Raw genomic sequence first — 17673 nt, forward strand, 5'->3', positions numbered from 1 at the left:
TGACACCGTAAAGATTTGATAGTGATTGTGAAGGTGACTTGGACATAATCTGAATATCACTTTTTTCCTTTATTGATCTATTTATGTGTGTGTGTGTCTAAAGGAAAACAAGGGAGGGGCTAAAAAGGTCTCTGTTTCGGAAGTATAGTGAACTGACACATAAAGCACCTGTCTTCCCAGCGCACACGCTGCCAAAGAGATTAAATTCAAATGAGTTGCATAATGATGGACACATTTTGTTTCCCTTAGTGCTCCTGAGGACCACTTAGTTTATGCATGAAGTAGATTACTGTGGATAGGCTACTGCAGGGCTAAACAACTCCATCTTTAAAGTAAAAATAGCAAATAAAATGAATCAAGGTGCAACATCTACAATGATGTATGCATTCTGCTGAATTTAATTGAATTCTAATTAAATTACGTGGAGCAAGATAAATTAGATTATTTTTCAAGCACATTTTAGATAAACCTAATGAAGTTCTATGAGTAAGAAAGGCAGAATGGGCTTTGTTTAATGACTCAGTTGTTGATATATTCCCTTAGAGGGAATAAGAGGTCAGACTGACCTTGGGTCCTTTATTTCTTGAGTAAGACAGATATTACATTAACTTCAGAAAGACTGGCTAAAAAGAGATTAGGGTTTACTTTATGTTGATAGTGAAATAATTTATTAAGGCATTTAGATATATGGGTTTCCCCCTATATTTTTTCCTCTCAGCCTTTGAGTTCTCTGGCATAAGAACTATTGGGAAGGAAAACAAAGGACTAAAAACAGAGGGCTAAATTGTTTCTTGAATCCCCTGGAGTGGATTGTGTCAGGGGTAAGGAAGGCAAGACTGCTAAAGAGAGGACAGCATAGAAGTATCAAGCTGAGGGAAGAGTCCTCAAGACTACGGTTGATTCTATAAACGAAGTGGACCCAGAGCTAGCCTCTGGGGAAGGGCCACTCTGCGGAGGGGAAGGGTACAGACATCTGGGTGAATTGGCTTGGTAAATCAGCTAGGGAAGCTTTATCCCAGGTAAACCATCAAGGGAAGCTATATCCCAGGAACCAGGGCTCCTAGACTGAACTGATTTTTGTGCCATGGTGGCATAAAACTCACAAAGCTGTGGGATTCCAAGGGACAGTGCAGGCTTGGAAAATCTGCACTCTGGTAGTCCAGTGTATCCTGACATGCATGAGAGCCTGAGTCATCTATGTGGCCCTAAAGGAATGGATGGGATTGTAAGCAGTGGGATGCTAGGGTTTGGGGTGAATTGGGAATGAGAAAAGGGAACCCCTCCCCTAAATGGCTGAGAGAATTTTCTCTGAGTCCAGAGTCAAGAAACTTGGAGTCAGATTTAATTTGTTTTGTGGAACTTTGTGGAAGAGAAGGTCTCAATTTCTTCCACTCTTGGGAATCTTTACTTCCATTTTGGTTAGCTAAGAAGTCATTCATAAGCAAAGAACTTTGCTTCCCTAAAATGCCCTCTTTTCCTCCTTCTTTGGAAATGCTTGGAACTTATTTATGGGAAAGGATTATAGTTTCTTTAACTTTGGGAGACAGTGACAAGTAAAGTCTGAGAGGATGAGGAAGGGGCAGAAAAGAAAGGTTCATAAAGCTAAAAGACACTTAAATTAGGTGCTCAAGGATGAATGAGGAGTAGACAGGATCATGTGCAATAATGGCTAGAAAAATAGAGCTATTCATATGACAGTTACTCATTTTTCTAAAACAACATATAAAATTAAAGGAGAATGGGTTAAGAACCTGTGAATATTACCTAGCCATGCATGGATGGATATTGCTAACCTGCATTCCAGCTCCATAGCCAATCTGAGGAAGGTGAGAAATGAAACCCTCTGAAAAACAGAACATGATGGCTGCTGTGATACATATTTCATAAAATGTTTTCTTATGGAGTGTGCTCTTTTGCACATTCCCAGTGCTGTCGGAGCTGGATCAGGGAGAGAGATGAGAGGCGCAAGTTTTCTCACTAACTCACCCTTTCATGTTTGGCACACAAACCTTTGGTTCAGTTGACAGTCTCAGAACACATCTGCAAGCATTTTCCCATCTGGTATTAATGGAAATCCCTGGAATAGGAAATGGCAACTCACTCCAGTATTCTTGCCTGGAAAATCCCATGGACAGAGGAGCCTGGCAGGCTACAGTCCATGGGGTCGCAAAGAGTCAAACACGACTGAGCACGCACGCAGTCGTGAAAATATTTACTGAAAATATATGAATGGAAGTAGAGCAAGACTCCTGAACCACTTTGGGGGTTTCTAAGAATAAAAAGGGGAGGAATGAAAGTAGACGGGCTACTGAGAGAAACAAGGCTCCGTCCTCTACTAGTACAAAAATTCCTTCAAGATACAAGCACTGTGACTCAACTACAATAAAATTATAAACTAGAAGGAAAAAATGTTTCATTCCCATCAAGGCATACATGTTAGCATAGAGACCTAAAAGCCTCAAATAGAGACACTCAAATAGACCAGAGGGTATTTTTTAATGAGCTTTGTTAAATGCTTCAGCACTATGGGGACAATTCTATATCTACATCCCTTCAAAGATGAAACAAATACAGACATAGAACAGTGTGTTTAATGGGTTAGTAACTATAGATTACACATAAGACAAGGATAAGGAGACATCTGAATTCTTCACAAATATTCTCAGGAAAATGTAGACTATTGTTAACAATAGGAGAATTATTTAAAAAAAATAATGCCAACTTATAGCACAGAGTAGCCAGCTAAGGGCAGGAAGTGGGAAGAGATATGACATACTCACAATATGGCATTGTGGGAGACATTGTAAGAGAGATAGTCTTTATATGGTGGTGTTTATTTGTCAAAGCCAATTCCTGCATTCAACATGATGGCAATGACCTAAGGTCATTAGAAACCTTAGAGTTTCTGATCCTCTGTGTCCTGGTCTTCCCTAAAGCCCAGCACATGGAGTGGGAACCCAGGCAGCCCAGTCTTTCACAAGACCACTGGCAGAAGTGAGGATCTAGCTTCTGGACCCATGAGGAAGACATAATTCATCTCCCAACTACGGGAGACAGGTGGTTGACACCTGATGCTATTTTCTCTCTACAGAAATATTTCAAAGAGAATTAGTAAGGGAGTTGTGTTAGAGAGAATGTGAATTTTGTACAGTGTGTTTAGTTGTAGTGTCAGAAACTGCCCCAATGCACTGTCCAAGCTCCAACTTCCCTTCACTCAATGGGCGGCAAAGGTCTTCAGAGGGTTTAAAAGCCAGCAGGTGTTTAATCTGGGCATGAAGAGACAGATGCTGAAGTCCAACTGGACTGTGAGCCAAGGGGGAAGTTCTGCTGGCCTGCAGAGCAACTGAGCCAAATGAAGGGTTTGGGCAGGTCCCACACAACAACCAGCACAGATGGCTGGTACCAAACGCCTAAATATTTCCAAAGGTGGAGATTTCACAGTGCTTCCATCCTCCCCTTCATTCCATATATGCCCTTCTGTTAAACAACAAATACAATATTTCTGCTGTAGAAACATAATAGAGAGTTCAGGTGGCAATTGACATTTCTTGAATAGTATTTTAAAGAGAATGCTATGATTGACAGAGTTTATAAGCTGGAGAATAATTTTGAAGACTAGAAGGATTTTTAACTTTTCAGTTTATTATCATGTCAGTAATCAAGAGCCATACTTGAAATGCGGCTTGAGTTTTAATGGCTCTCTGGTAAACTAGTATCCTGAGCACACTTATAGAGTAAAGGCTGGGGTGTGGGGCAGGACACTGCTCAAAGTGCCTACATGGTCCATAGCTGTATACATCACAGAGACACAGACGTAGGGTACAAACATATGTATACCAAGGGGGAACAGTGGGGGAATGGGATGACTTGGGAGATCGGGATTGACATATATATACTATTGATACCATGTATAAAATAGGTAACAATGAGAACCTACTGTATAGCCCAGGGAACTCAATGCTCTGTGGTGATCTAAATGGGAAGGAATCCCAGCCAAACGGGTAAACATGTATATCAGTCAGTCAGTTCAGTCACAGTCGTGTCCGACTCTTTGCGAACCCACGGATTGCAGCATGCCAGGCCTCCCTGTCCATCACCAACTCCCGGAGTTTACTCAAACTCATGTCCATTGAGTCGGTGATGCCATCCAACCATCTCATCCTCTGTCGTCCCCTTCTCCTCCTGCCCTCAATCTTTCCCAGCATCAGGGTCTTCGTATGAGGTGGCCAAAATATTGGAGTTTCAGCTTCAACATCAGTCCTTCCAATGAATACTCAGGACTGATCTCCTTGAGGATGGACTGGTTGGATCTCCTTACAGTCCAAGGGACTCTCAAGAGTCTTCTCCAACACCACAGTTCAAAAGTATCAATTCTTTAGCACTCAGCTTTCTTTTTAGTCCAACTCTCACATCCATACATGACTACTGGAAAAACCATAGTCTTGACTAGATGGACCTTTGTTGGCAAAGTAATGTCTCTGCTTTTTAATATGCTGCCTAGGTTGGTCATAACTTTCCTTTCAAGGAGTAAGCATCTTTTAATTTCATGGCTGCAATCACCATCTGCAGTGATTTTGGACCCCCCAAAATAAAGTCAGCCACTGTCTCCACTCTTTCCCCATCTATTTGCCATGAAGTGATGGAACCAGATGCCATGATCTTAGTTTTCTGAATGTTGAGCTTTAAGCCAACTTTTTCACTCTTCTCTTTCACTTTCCTCAGGAGGCTCTTTAGTTCTTCTTCACTTATACACACACACACACACACACACGGATGATGTAGCTCATCCACTTTGCTATACAGCAGAAACTAATACCACATTGTTAAGCAACTTTTGGACTTCTCTGGTGCTCAGGCAGTAAAGAATCCACCTGCAATGCAGAAGACCTTGGTTTGATCCCTGGGTCGGGTAGATTTCCTGGAGAGGGGAACAGCTTCCCACTCCAGTATTCTTGCTGGAGAATTCCATGGACAGAGGAGCCTGGCAAGCTACAGTCCATGGGGTCACAAAGAGTCAGACATGACTGAGCAATTAACACACATACACACAGAAGCAACTATACTCCAATAAAAATTAATTTTTTAAAAAAGAGACACATTTGTGAAGTCATGGGGGCTTTTGCTGTTTAAATGAAAAGGAGAGGGGGGGAAAAAGCAATCTACATCATAGGAAAGGGGCACTGTTTCTTCATTAGACCATAGAGAGGTAACATTCTTGTCTTGATCTCTACCTACTTGAGCTTTTCCATCTACTGATTTAGCCTTTGTATATAGAACTTCCATTACAAAGTAAGTTTTTGGAAGTCAAGATTCAAATTTTAATCCCTGGCTGAAAAAAAGTGAAAGACAAAATTTGGAGACACGGAAGAAAGACAAGCAGGAGAAGAAAGAGGAAGAGGGAGAAGAGGAAGGGAGAGGAGGAAGTAGAGCAGATCCTGATATTACCTCTGCTGCGTTATGGAGGGAAGCAATGGCAGGTTTCTAAAAGTGCAGTTCTGAGCCACTGTTCATGTGGGCATATCTTGGAGGGCATTTCTTTTGTGTGTCATTAGATCTTTCCAGTCCCTGGCTGCACACCCCAAGAGATGCCTACCTCACAGGGTCAAACTCAGGAAGCAGAGATAAATAGAATGTTACTGCCCACATCAAGTCATCTTGCTCTATGTCTCTGCTTCAAATTCATCTTGGGAAAGGTTTTTAACTTATAAAAAAAATAAACATGGCATAACTCTTTAAAAAAATTCACCTTGGGACTGTGTTTATTAAACTCTGTATCATGTGGCCTCATTCTGGGACTCAGCACTATTTACTGACCAGCCTTCATCAACCATCTGCTGCTGTGAGCAGCTCGTTTGCAGACCAACACGTTTCTCTTGGCTCTCATGCTCCCAAAATGCTGACTCAGAGCTGGAAACAGCCAACAATATTCCTAATCCCCTGTCTCCAACCGGACTTGACAGATGATAAAGCAAGTATCCCAAAGGCTGGGAGGAGAATTTCAGAGTGAGCAACAAGATAACACACGATAAAATTCAGCCAAACTATTATCCTCTCTGAAGCAAGACCTTGATCCTAACAATGTATTCTTCTTTAAGGCTCAATGACCATCTTCAGCAGTTCACCTTTGAACATGGTATCAAGGGCTGTCTTCCTTTTTCTAGTGATGCAGTAATCTATTCCTCTTACTGATATCTTTATTAACTTCAGATTTTATAAGGATTTGAATTTTTTTTAAGATCATTTATTTATTTATGACTGTGTTGGGTCTCAATTGAAGTGTGCAGGCTTCTCTGTAGCTGAAGAGCACAGGCTCAGTTACTCTGAGTCATGTGGAATCCTAGTTTCCCGACCTGGGATGGAACCCAAGTCCCCTGCATTGGAAGGTGGACTCCCATCCAATAGGTCACCAGGCAAATCCCAAGGATTGCATTTTTAAATGTGGGTTGTGCTTCATCTTCCATAGAAAGGAGATAGATAGATGGACACCCTCAAACACGTGACACATTGAGATTGCCTTGATAGTCTCAGAAATGCTTAGGAAACAGAGCTGTCAAGACATGAGAAAGGGGTGGACAGGTGTTAACCAGGAAGGCTCTCCAGGGACAGAAAGGCCAATGACTCAAAGATGCAGAGCCCTAGATTTTTCAACAGGACCATGCTATGTAGCTCCTGGGCATCCAGTGAGAACCATAGCGACATGGTCCTAGTTCCTGAGACTGTGATAAGTGAGGTCAGAGCAGATGTGTGTAATCACCTCTAGGAGTTACGTAATCTACCAGTAAATTGAAGAATCCTTATTTTTGACATTTAGAGAATATATAAGCATCAACAACACCAATACCAAAATAGTGTTCTAGATCTCTGCATTATAAGGAAAAGAGGGGGAAAAGAAATCAAAATGCTTTTTCCTTGAGAGTTGAACGCGGTTTTCTGTAAATTTAACTCCAAAATGGAAAACATTCTCCTCTCTGGTAATTTGGCATGTTGAAATGTTTCTTTGTGGTAAAAATTGGTCTATTTTATTCTATCAGTATGATTAACCTCTCTATAAACTTGTTCTAGGTGGAAATTCTTTTTCTTCCTAGCCAGATATGTTGCCATTTACACACCTAAAAGATAGCTTTAGTAAAAAGGAATGACATTTTTTAAGAACCTAAAAATAGTTCTGTCACTTAATTTTGAAAAAAACCTTCTAAGTCAAGGCAAGAGTTTTCTGCTCATTCATTTCACTGAGAATGCACGCTTTTGCAGCTGGGTTTAATCTTTTTTTTTTTTTCATCTTTTTTCTTGCCTACAGAGTTCTTTGGAACAGATCCTGCCCCCGGATCCAAGGGCAAATCACAGATTACCGGTTCTAGGAAAACATCATTTCAAGTGTAATGTAGAGATCTCTTGTTCAGATCAACCATATAGCTCCTGGATCTGTCCTCTGCAGAGATTCAAGTCCATTCTAGTCATGTGTGCGTGCATGCTAAGTCACTTCAGTTGTATCCAACTCTTTGCGACCCCATGGACAGTAGCCTGCCAGACTCCTCTGTCCATGGGATTCTCCAGGCAAGAATATTGGCATTGGTTGCCATGCCCTCCTCCAGGGGATCTTCCTGACCCAGGGATCAAACCTGCATCTCTTACATTTTTTGCATTGGCAGGCAGGTTCTTTACCACTAGCACCACCTGCGAAGCCCCCATTCTAATTATATCCAGATGCAAAACCCCCAAAGTGCATGGAGCTCTATGTCAACCTTTCTTCCCTCCACAGCAGGAACCACCTTCAGTCCCACAGGCCACTCTCAGGCCTTTGTTCCCACCTCCATGCCTTCCTTTAGAAGCAGCATGGGCTCCTGTGTTGTCTTGACCACTCAAGAAATTCTGCTAATCCTGTTGATGCCAAGGAGATAGTGAAGTAATATACCACTTTTCTCCATTTGAAAACGTGGTGATAAAGGGAGTAGGGTAAAACTCAATAAAAGGAATGGTATAACAGTAGGACTTGACAAATTAGTGGAAGACATGGTTGAGAGTTGGGGCTTCCCAGGTGGCTGAGTGGTAGAGAATCTACCTGCTGAACAGGAGATGTGGGTTCAATCCTTGGGTCAGGAAGATCTTCTGGACAAAGAAATGGCAACCCAGTCCAGTATTCTTGCCTGGGAAATCCCAAGGACAGAAGAGCCCAGCGGGCTACAGTCCATGGAATTGCAAAGAGCTGGACACGACTTAGTGAGTTAACAACAGCAAGGGCTGACAGTAGTCTTCCACACACTGCTCAAATCACACCCTCTGGGCAAATATTTTGGAGTCGTCTATGTGTTATAAAATGAAAGTGAATTAAATGTCTCTACTCAATTCTTTACTGAAAGAAACAAGTCATTCTGGATATTTCAGTTCTTATCATACAGTGATAATAAAATCGCAATGCTAACTTTTAAGCACTTATTAAGCACTTACTATGTACCAGGCACTAATCACACAATAATCCTGTAAGATAGGTAACTTCATTCTCTCCATTTTACAGGTGAAGAAACTGAGACTCAAAGTGGTTAAGTGCCCGCCCAGGATCACACAGCTAGCAAGTGACAGAATTGTTATCCAAACAGTCAAATTCCAACTCCTGGATCTTAGCCACAAACTATATGGCCATCCACAGACATATCACACAAGTGTTCATCAACATATGTTACACTGCTTTACTGCATCTCTATCTTTTTTTTACTTCATTACTTTTCTTTTTTATATATTCTGCACCCACTAAGTCTTCAATGTTACAATTTTTAGATCCCTCTGTTCTGTTTATGATTCTTCAAATAACAACTTCCTAAGAGCAAGGCCCGATCTTTCAAATTATTTACTAAATCAGTTTATCTATTTTTTGAGGTCCTTACAAAATAGTATTCCTATAAAAGATGGATTATGTATCTGACACTTAGGGAGTTTACGGAGTTTTCTTACAAGATTTAACTATATTTATGTGGTGTTACTTATTTCTAGAAAAGCTTATTTAAAAAATAAAATCATTAGTTTTAGCATGATGATGAAATAATTCGTCAGTAGGGTGATACATATTATTTATATCAGTATATAAATATACTGTAAATACTGACATTTTATATCAGTATTATATTTCCATGTGTGTAGTATATGATATTATAGCACAGAATATTAATATCACATAACATAAATTCAACTGTCTTTGATTGCCAGAATGCAAAATTTAGTCACTGCATCAGCATGAGAAACTTTCATCAACTTATACTCATGAAAGTAGAAAAGGTGAAAGCACCCATGTTTTAAAAAGGGAACAAAACATGTCCTGCATTACTGACAGTTTTATATACTCAGATACAACTATATTCATATTCTTTGATGCTTCCAATAATCTATTTGAGAATGTATTATAAGGAAGTCATCCAAAAAGATGGATAAACTAGGCTTGTATCAGGATTATTAGTCATAAAGACAAAAATTTGGAAATGACCTAAATGTTATTATAACTTAATGGTTCACTAAGTCACAGGGCATCAGTCTGATTGACTGGTAGGCAGCAGTTTTATACTATTGCCAAAAGATTACAGAGATGTAAAAATGCTTAAAAAATAATGCCAAGTGAAAAACATTGTAATAAAAATTGTTTAAAACTGCATAAAATTATTTTGTGCATATCAACAGAGTGATTTGCCTCTTTTTTGCTTTCCTTATATGTTATGGATTTGATGGGATGAATTAAAAAAATCTTATTGAATATTGAATATATCCTCCTCTATTAAGTTCATTGCAAAGTTACTCAAAATTGCAGGAAAAAAGTATTATTGATGAAAAACATGTGTTTGAGGAAAGCAAAATACTGGAGCAATCAGCACCTATGCCAATGATGCCTAACCCTGACTAATCAGCACCTATGCCAACGATGCCTAACCCTGACTTTAGTAGGACAGTGACATGTTCACACTCCTGGTGTGATGGCAATGTTTGCTACCTTTCCATGATACACACTTTATGAAGTTTAAACAGAAGATTGTAAAGTAACTGGAAATAACTGCATGAAAAAATTCTTACAGAAAACATAAAATATTTATAAAATCTCTATATACTTTTCCCTTCCCTTTACTTGCTTTAGTTGTTACTTTTAATGATTTATGATCTCTGAGCCCCTTACTGTAGTCCACCTCAAATCCTTTCTGAATGTAACACAGTGTAAATAGGTAAGAAATAATAACAACACTTCATGCATATAAAGTACTGGCCATTCTCTGCAGGTAAAACTGTACATAAAATTGAAAAAATAAACTTACTGCCTTAAGGAATATATCTTTCCACACTTTTCAACATTTGGTATCACATACTGTGATTGGCCAAGTGCCTTTGGTGTGAACCACCCAAAAAAGCTATGACCAAACTAGATAGCATATTAAAAAGCAGGGACATTATTTTGCCAACAAAGGTCCATCTAGTCAAGGCTATGGTTTTTCCAGTAGTCACGTATAGATGTGAGAGTTGGACTGTAAAGAAAGCCGAGTGCCGAAGAATTGATGCTTTTGAACTGTGGTGTTGGAGAAGACTCTTGAGAGTCCCTTGGACTGCATGGAGATCCAACCAGTCCATCTGAAAGGAGATCAGTCCTGAATATTCATCAGAATGACTGATCCTGAGGCTGAAACTCCAATACTTCGGCCACCTGATGCGAAGAACTGACTCATTGGAAAAGATCCTGATGCTGGGAAAGACTGAAGGCAGGAGAAGGGGATGGCAGAGGATGAGATGGTTAGATGGCATCACCACCTCGATGGACATGAGTTTGAGCAAGCTTCAGGAGTTGGTGATGCATCTCACGCTGGTCAGAATGGCTGCTATCAAAAAGTCTACAAACAATAAATGCTAGAAAGGGTGTGGAGAAAAGGGAACCCTCTTACATTGTTGGTGGGAATGCAAACTAGTACAGCCACTATAGAGAACAGTGTGGAGAGTCCTAAACTGGAAACAGAACTGCCATACGACCCTGCAATCCCACTGCTGGGCATACACACCTAGGATATCAGAACTGAAAGAGACACATGTACCCCAATGTTCATCGCAGCACTGTTTATGATAGCTAGGACATGGAAGCAACCTAGATGTCCATTGGCAGACGAATGGATAAGAAAGCTGTGGTACATATACACAATGGAATATTACTCAGCTATTAAAAAGAATGCATTTGAATCAGTTCTAATGAAGTGGATGAAACTGGAGCCTATTATACAGAGTGAAGTTAAGTCAGAAGGAAAAACACCAATATAGTATATTAATGCATATATATGGAATTTAGAAAGATGGTAACAATGACCCTATATATGAGACAGCAAAAGAGACACAGACGTAAAGAAAAGATTTTTGGACTCTGTGGTAGAAGGCGAGGGTGGGATGATTTGAGAGAATAGCATTGAAACATATGTGAAATAGATCACCAGTCCAGGTTTAATGCATGAGACAGGGAGCTCAGGGCCGGTGTACTGGGATGACCCTGAGGGGTAGGATAGGGAGGGAGGTGGGAGGGGGGGGTCAGGATGGGGAATACATATACACCCATGGCAGATTCACGTCAATGTATGGCAAAAACCACCATAATATTGTAAAGTAATTAGCCTCCAATTAAAATAAATAAATTAATTTTTTTTAAAAAAGGAGTTGGTGATGGACAGGGAAGCCTGGCATGCTGTAGTCCATCGGGTTGCAAAGAGTTGGACCTGATTGAGTGGCTGAAATGAACTGAACTGAATACCCTGTTGTTTGATTAACGGCTTCTTAGAAAGGCTCAGCATTCTGTAATACACCAGACTCTCCACTGGTTTCTGAGAAGGGAACCATCTTTATTTCGCAGATGAAGAAGCTGATGCACACATTTACTAAGAAGCCTGTCTAGACTAATAGTAAGAGCTAAAATTTATTGAAATAATTCTATGTGACAGGCATAGCATAGCACTTTACAGGTACTGAGTTGCTTAATTTTTACAACCACCCACTGAAGAAGGTGCTACTGTTAAATTTCAGTATGCAGATGAAGAAGTCAATAAAGGGAGGTTATTATTTCTGCAGGTTCAAGGTAGGAAGATAAATAGTTCAAATTGCTCATAACAGAATGCTTAAAAAGTTCTAGAATTATAAAGTGTTTTGTAAATATCATGTAGTTTAGAAACCATAACCTACAGTATGTATAAGGGGATGGAGAGTTTGGAAAATTAATGGTGATACATCTAAGGCAACCTAGCAAGGAGAAATAAATTTAGGAAATTTACCTAATATTCTTCTATTCAGCAGAGAAATTTCCCAAACATCATACAACTCTTCTAGCTATTAGATTCTGTCCCATATCATGCAGTATAGGATCTTATATTTACATGCATTATATGTAAATCTTCTCTTAAATATGTAAAGATTGTTCCTTTGTCAGCACTGACTTAATAGTCATCATATTTATCATCAAAATTAAGGCAGGGACTTTCATTTCCCTACTTTAATTCTTTCCTATCACTAATATCCCAGTTCAGTCCATTTGCAGCAAATCCTATTGATCTGATTTCCAAAACATCTCTCAAGGCCACCTCTTATTCCCACCACCACAGCAAATAGCCTGGTCCAAGCCACCAAACTTTCCCATCTAGACTCTGGGAGTGCCACCACTCTCCCTGCTCCCATCATCCTCACTCCACACTCTTCAACCTCTCTTTTTTCTTTGGCATTTCTTTTCTCTCTCTCTCTCTTTTTTATTGGAGGATAATTACTTTAAATGGATGTGAGGGTTGGATCATAAAGAGACAGAGTGCGGAAGAATTGGAGCTTTCAAACTCTGGTGCTGGAGAAGACTCTTGAGAGTCCCTTGGACTCCAAGGAGATCAAACCAGCCAATCCTAAAGGAAATCAATCCTGAATATTCACTGGAAGGACTGATGCTGAAGCTGAAACTCCAATATGTTGGCCACCTGATGCAAAGAGCTGACTCACTAGAAAAGACTCTGATGCTAGAAAAAATTGAGGGCAAGAGGTGAAGAGGGCAACAGAGGATGAGATGGTTGGATGGTATCACTGACTCAATGGACACAAGTTTGATCAAACTTCCGTAAATAGTGATGGACAGAGAAGCCTGGTGTGCTGCATGCAGTTCATGGCGTCACAGAGTCGGACATGACTTAGCGACTGAACAACGACAACAAATGCTTTAGAATATTGTGTTGGCCTCTCCCATACATCAACATGGATCAGCCTCCTAAACGCCCCTCCTACCTCCCACCTCATCACACCCCTCTGGGTTGCCACAGAGCACCAGGCTGAGCTCCCTGTGTCACTTGCTATGTATTTTACATATGGTAATGTATATGTTTCCATGCTATTCTCTCAATTCATCCCACTCTATAATACAGCTAAAGGAATCTTTAGGAAATGCAAACCACAATACGTTAACCCTTACACTTAACAAGCCATTGATGCTCTGATTCCTCCTCCATTCTCACTCTGCTCCAGCCACTCTGGTCCCTGGATAGAGCCTCGGCCTTCACACATTCTGTCTATTCCTACTGCTCCGAACATGCTCGCCCCACTGTTCTCAGCCTTCATAAACCATGTCATGCAGCACCTCCTCAGAGAAGCCATTTTTCATCTCCTCCACCTAACCTGAGACTCTGTTTATTATTATTCTTTACCGCCACTCCCACTGATTTCCTTTACAGCACTAATCAAAATCCATAATTATTTGACTTACTCATTTGCTTACTTATTCTTCATGTATCTTCCCAACTAGACTTGGCTCTGTGAGGAAAGAGATTGGGGATCCGCTATGCACATTGTATCTTGCCTGTCCAGTTCCTTGCCCCTTACATGGAGACTGTTAATAAACAGTGGATGAATGGATCAATAACAATCTAGTGAAATATTGGAAAGGGAGCAATGAGTGTGCTGAGCAGGTACTGTTTCATCATTTTCATGAAATACCCAAAGTTAAAACACTGACATTCAAAGATTTTTTTTTTTAAGTAACCTAATACAGCACTTGTTATATGGCAGGCTCTTTTCTAAGTGCTTTGTATGAGTTTCTTCATCTAATCTTAACAACAGGCCTCTAAGGTGAGTGCTATTTGTGTCCTTTTTTTTAATGGATGAGACACCAGGTCCAGAAAAGAGAGTCATTGCTCATTAGTTGGTGAATGGAACATCAGGGCTATCATCTTTAAAGGCTTAATGACTAACTATTCAGCCTTTCAAGGTAAAACTCCGACTGTATACAGTCCTGAATTTATTTTCTTAAAATGTTCTGATCTCATATTATTTCTAACTCAGGCAGGGTTTCCATGGCCAAATGCTAGCAAGAAATGTCTACTGCCCTAGGAATTAAGCCAAACAAGCTGGAAAAAAGAATAGAGATTATCCACATGGGCAGTAGCCCAAAAGCTGCTCCAGGCCATGGAACTACCAGTCCTCCTCCTTCACTGGGGTGACTGGCTGAGAGTTGCTGTAATAATATTAACAAGGTCAGGTATTCAATATGCCTTTTCTCCAAAATCTCATCAAAATCACAGATGTCATCTGGCTCGGCTTGCTCATCTATGGTGCATTGGCAAACCCTTCCTCTTAGAAACATGGAAAAGTAGAACCAGCTTGGGGTTCCGTTTATGAGACCACTTGAGCACTGTGTTAGTGGGCTCTCATATTTTATGAATGCTAACAAAAGAGAGGAACTCTGGAGGAGCTCCTATGGAGCTTAATTCACACTGCCCAGGAAGTCCATGAACACTCAAGTGAAAGTGAAGTAAAAGTCGCTCAGTCGTGTCCAACTCTTTGCGACCCCATGGACTGTAGTCCATGGAATTCTCCAGGTCAGAATACTGGAATGGGTAGCCTTTCCCTTCTCCAGGGGATCTTCCCAACCCAGGGATCTAACCCAGGTCTTCCGCATTGCAGGCAGATTCTTTACCAGCTAAGCCACAAGAGAACATTCAAGAGATGCTCACAAATAAACGGGTCAATTGGAGTCTAATTCTTACTCCACATAAAACCTTCTCAAGGACAAATCATTTGCTCATTTTCACCTTTTAGAAAAATGTCAGTGAATAACTATGTATCATATGTAAACATTAAATCTACAGTAAGTACGACAAATAAATGAGCTTTTAAAATATTCAAATTATATATATGTGAATGTATATATATATATAAATATATATGTAGACATATAAATACATACATATACACACATATACATTTGGTATCTTTGCCCAAATAATGTGTAAAGTTAAGATAGCATGGAGGGAAAACACTACACTCCCCATAACAAGAGATTTTAGCTAATATTTGTAATCAATTTCAGTAATCAGAAACAAAACCCAAGTGCTTAATTCTGAAAATACCATTTTTTTCTATAAATAAATATGTTCTTTATTTTTGTTTTAACACACACACACATGTCTGCAAGTATCTATTTATATATCCATATATCTGAAGACACAGAAATTTGTGCAAATTCTTTCTTATACTTTCAAGATTCTAGAATATGGGAATATATATATGAGAAGTTGAGCAGCAAGACACCCTTCCAGCATTTCTTTTGTCCATGGCTCCTGGTTGATCAAGTTTTGCTTCATTATAATTTACTATTCATTCATTCTGTTGCTGTCTATTTTGCACATGGTAAAGAATATTGAGTTGCAGAAAGAAAGAGGTCAGGCACCAGAAAGAATAGCATTTATAATTGTAACTGACAGTCATTTTTATAGTTAGGTTTTTTAGTGGCACCCTGAGAATACATGGCATTTCTTATTGTATGCTGAGACTAGATTTGAATCAATGCACTTGGGTGCTACCCAAGAGAAAGGGAGGAAAAGGCATGTAAATAAGGATGTGCATCTTTCATTAGGTTTAGAATCTTCAAGCGGTCTGACAGGTGACCTCGGAATGTCACCTGAAGCAGATCAGGTCTGGACTTGGGCTCATTTACAACAGAGGCCTGAGCCCTCAGATAAGGGGAAGGCAGTGGAGGATTTTGTGCTTCCTTCCAGTGTGGGTATAACTGTTAATATTTTATTTCTCTCACAGAGATAGGGATATGCAGGTCTAATACTGTAGAGGGGATTCTTGGACTGGAGAGTGCCATTCAGAGAAAGAGAATGATTATCCCAGAACTTCCACGATTTTATCTTTTAAACCAAATCCAACAGATTTAACAGTTCTTGCCTTTGAGAGTAGAGAGTAATTATACACTAATTTAAGATTGTGAGATCTCAAGAGATTGGGTGAGCTTAAGAATCACACAGTCCATCTCTTTCATTTTAGAGTCGAGGAAAATAAAACTCAGAGAGGCTAAGTGGATAATTCAAGGTCACAACTTGCTGGTGGCAAAGCCAAGCCTAGAGCCCAGATCCTCTGATTCTTAATCCAGATAACATTCATGTCTCCCAGAGTTCTTGGTCTCTGAGAAAATCAGAAATCCCCTAAGACTACAAATCCCTCAAGAGAAAAATTCCACTCAAAATGCAGCTTTCTTCAGGTCTGTGATTTGGATTTCTGCTCAAGATGCATAAGTAAGGAAGTGTTAGTTGCTCAGTCATGTCCGACTCTTTGAAACGCCATGGACTGTAGCCTGCCATGGGATTCTCCAGGAAAGAATACTGGAGTGGGTTGCTATGCCCTTCTCCAGGGGATCTTCCCAACTCAGGAATTGAACCCACATCTCAACATCTCCTGCATTAGCAGGAGGGTTCTTTACCACTAGCACCATCTAGGAAGCCCATTACAGAGGCCAATTTGCTGTGTATGGAACGGATCAGTTACAACCACACCACTTTCCAAGACAGTGGTAGGCTTGGCCAACCACTGCTTAACTTGAGCTGACTAAACAGGCCCCCAAAGGTCAGATTACAAAGGGTTCCTTAGTCCATCTAAAAGTGAATGCTTCCAGAATCATCATTTTGACCCAGAGTTTCTAGAAACTCTCACCAATGGAACAAAAGCATACCTTCAGTTCAAGAAAGTTGTTTTGGAGAATGGAGGGATATTTTGACAATGATAGGAGTTCATTAAAGGCTGCAAGATGTCAATTCAGAAATGCTTTTCATTTTAAGCCTAAGATTGTCATTCTGTTCAAGGAACACTAAGGGTTGCAAAGATCCCCTGAGTCCACTGGCATTTTCCAAAGCTTCAGCTCAAAAAACAGCAAGGCACAAAAGGATCTCACTTTTTAAAAGTGTACACAGGCAATTTCTTTCCTTGCCATTTATTAAATATCTTATCTGTTAGTGTAGAACCCATCTCCATGGTAACTGTAAAAAAATATGTCATTTGGTATTGAATTTCTAGAAATAGTTTTATAATACCCACTAAATATTTTACCTTGGACCATCAATTCTACCAAACAACAATTAAGTGCTGAAATTAAAGTCTAAGTCTTTCATTGAATTTGCCAGTTAATAAAGGCAAAAATGAGATTGTGTGTGTGTTAGCCACCCGATTGTTTTCCTTTAAATCTTCTAAATAATTGCCTTACCCTCATTTTAATTGAACCTGGAGACATAACCAGAAAAGTGTTTCTCTCGGGGTTCTAACTTTAGTTTGTAGATAGGTATTTATTAATCAACATAAATGGAACATAAAACAAGCAAAAAAGGGGGGCTATTGAGAATAAATCTTATTCAAACTACCAATTACCCACCATCTCAT

General features: G+C 39.9%; 1 protein-coding gene across 1 annotated transcript in view; it reads right to left on the minus strand.

Moving 5' to 3' along the window:
• The window catches only part of SLC35F1 (solute carrier family 35 member F1), a 423273-nt gene that overhangs the window by 183912 nt on the left and 221688 nt on the right, over window positions 1-17673 (minus strand). The gene's annotated exons all lie outside the window — the stretch shown is intronic.

The sequence above is a fragment of the Bos indicus genome, chromosome 9 (genome assembly GCF_029378745.1).
Source record: "Bos indicus isolate NIAB-ARS_2022 breed Sahiwal x Tharparkar chromosome 9, NIAB-ARS_B.indTharparkar_mat_pri_1.0, whole genome shotgun sequence".
Classification (NCBI taxonomy): Eukaryota; Metazoa; Chordata; class Mammalia; order Artiodactyla; family Bovidae; genus Bos; species Bos indicus.